The sequence below is a fragment of the Alosa pseudoharengus genome, unplaced genomic scaffold (genome assembly GCF_046254945.1).
Source record: "Alosa pseudoharengus isolate Yale_2024_CS ecotype anadromous, Long Island Sound unplaced genomic scaffold, YU_APseudo_1.1 YU_APseudo_1.1_scf_1, whole genome shotgun sequence".
In the NCBI taxonomy this organism is placed as follows: Eukaryota; Metazoa; Chordata; class Actinopteri; order Clupeiformes; family Clupeidae; genus Alosa; species Alosa pseudoharengus.
Genome location: NW_027468564.1, coordinates 35,789,436 through 35,792,479, shown reverse-complemented (window position 1 = coordinate 35,792,479; position 3,044 = coordinate 35,789,436). Strand labels below are relative to the sequence as shown.

Below are 3,044 nucleotides of genomic sequence, written 5' to 3'. Positions count from 1 at the left end.
AAGACCCAAAATGAAAGATAATCTGCAGGCCTCTGTGCTAACCCTGTCTCTGACAACACCTCAGTTCAACCATTCCCCTCAGTGTTGACGTCCAGGGGGGGCCGTTTTGGGGAAATTGGCCCTCTTCCTTGTCCAAACTTGCGCTGCATTTGTGGGGTAGTCGCTACATCCCAGCACTGGTGAAATCATTGGACAGAACTCAGCTGTCAGCAGGTTATTATCATCCTGTCCTGTTGCAGTTGAAGCTTGTCCGTTGTTTTGGTTTTGACTTTTTTTTTTTTTGCTTTGTGGTTTTTGTTTCGGTGTCCAAGGCAACCACTGTGGCTTCTCCTGAATTTAAGGTGGGTGGGTGGGTGGGGGGGGTGGGGGTACATTAGTACAGTGTTGAAGCACCTGAGCTCAAAATGGAAGAAAACTGAGGAGAACTTGCTGGGTTCTGGAGTGAGATGGGGGGGGGGGGGGGGGGGGGGGGGGTAGGTGGGGCGTTTCAGCTACTTCCAAGACCCACCCACCAACAAACACCAGGAGAGATGAATGGTCCATTTTGGGTGTCGCTACGGCAACGTCCATAAGAGTGTGTCTTAAAAAGAAAAGGCTCGTGGGATTTAGCAGAGGGCTCCATTTTGGGGGGGTAGGGGTGGGGGGTGGGGTGAGGTAAGGGGAGTGTGACACCTGCACCCTCAAAGGACACCTGTACACCATGACACCATTACTGGAGACTGGACATCCACACTCCTCCCTGAAGATAGAGGACAGGGAGAGATAGATTGAGAAAGAGAGAGAGAGAAATTCAGAAGGAGAGAGAGAGAGAGGGAGAAAGAGCGAGAGAGGTTATAAGAACTTTTAATTAATTGAAAAAGACCATCAACTGTTACTTTGTTTACCAGTTATACACGATGCATCCACACCGCCATGCCAGACAAGTGTGGAAAAGGCAACATACGAGATGCAAGAAAAAGCAAACATATTGGTCTCTTAAAGCAAATACACTCAAGTACACACACACATACCACACACACCACACACACTAAACACTACACCACACACACTAAACACCACACCACACACACACACTACACCACCTCTCACCAGCCTCATGCTCGTGTTAACCCCAGTTAGTGGTGAACTCTGGCCCAGCAGGCTGCACTCTCGCCGGGGGACCGCATTAGCACGCCAGCCTCTCTCTCTCTCTCTCTCCCTCATTCTTTCTCTCTCTCTCTCTCTTTCTCCCTCTCCTTCCTCCTCTCTCTCTCCCTCACTCCCTCTCTCTATCTCTCTCTTTCTCCCTCTTCTTCCTCCTCTCTCTCCCTCACTCCCACTCTCTATCTTTCTCCCTCTCCTTCCCTCTCTCTCCCTCTCCTTCCCTCTCTCTCTCCCAGACACCTCTGCAGCACCCCAGCACTTTCAGACCTGCTGACCCAGCCCCTGACTCTTTTATATGCGCTGCACGGCCCACGCTATCCTGTTACTACTCCGGGGACGCCTCTGAAGCACACTTACACACTGGCCCGAGAGATGAAACGGAGAGGCTTCGGATGGAGCGAGCCTTCGTGTTTATATACGTCCTTATAGGCGACTTCTGCCACTCAGTTCACCTCTCTCGCTTTCACACACACACACACACACACACACACACACACTCAAACACTCCAATGTACTTACAGAGACAGGCATGCTCATTTACACACACTCTTTCTCTCTCTTATAAACAAACATATACACACACACACACACACTCCAACACTCCAACGTCCTTACAGAGACATGCGTGCTCATTTACACACGCTCTTTCTCTCTCTTATAAAGAAACGTATACACACACACACACTCCAACATACTCACAGAGACAGGCGTGCTCATTTACACACACTCTCTTATAAAGAAATGTACACACACACACACTCCAACACAAGACAGGCGTGCTCATTTACACACACTCTCTTATAAAGAAGTGTACCCACACACACACACACACACTCCAACACAAGACAGGCGTGCTCATTTACACACACTCTCTTATAAAGAAGTGTACCCACACACACACACACACACTCCAACACAAGACAGGCGTGCTCATTTACACACACTCTCTTATAAAGAAGTGTACCCACACACACACACACACACTCCAACACAAGACAGGCGTGCTCATTCACAGACACACTCTTATAAAGAAGTGTACCCACACACACACACACACACTCCAACACAAGACAGGCGTGCTCATTCACAGACACACTCTTATAAAGAAGTGTACCCACACACACACACACACACTCCAACACAAGACAGGCGTGCTCATTCACAGACACACTCTTATAAAGAAGTGTACCCACACACACACACACACACTCCAACACAAGACAGGCGTGCTCATTCACAGACACACTCTTATAAAGAAGTGTACCCACACACACACACACACACTCCAACACAAGACAGGCGTGCTCATTCACAGACACACTCTTATAAAGAAGTGTACCCACACACACACACACACACTCCAACACAAGACAGGCGTGCTCATTCACAGACACACTCTTATAAAGAAGTGTACCCACACACACACACACACACTCCAACACAAGACAGGCGTGCTCATTCACAGACACACTCTTATAAAGAAGTGTACCCACACACACACACACACACTCCAACACAAGACAGGCGTGCTCATTCACACACACTCTCTTATAAAGAAGTGTACCCACACACACACACACACACTCCAACACAAGACAGGCGTGCTCATTCACACACACTCTCTTATAAAGAAGTGTACCCACACACACACACACACACTCCAACACAAGACAGGCGTGCTCATTCACACACACTCTCTTATAAAGAAGTGTACCCACACACACACACACACACTCCAACACAAGACAGGCGTGCTCATTCACACACACTCTTATAAAGAAGTGTACCCACACACACACACACACACTCCAACACAAGACAGGCGTGCTCATTCACACACACTCTCTTATAAAGAAGTGTACCCACACACACACACACACACTCCAACACAAGACAGGCGT

The 3,044-nt window shown here is 48.6% G+C and overlaps 1 protein-coding gene across 1 annotated transcript in view; it reads right to left on the bottom strand.

Moving 5' to 3' along the window:
- Positions 1 to 460: 460 nt before the first annotated feature.
- Positions 461 to 3,044, bottom strand: part of meis1a (Meis homeobox 1 a) — a 49,118-nt gene continuing 46,534 nt past the window's right edge. The window contains exon 13 of the mRNA XM_076288262.1: positions 461 to 739. The gene's annotated coding sequence lies outside the window, so the exon portion shown is untranslated. The remainder of the gene's footprint in view (positions 740 to 3,044) is intronic.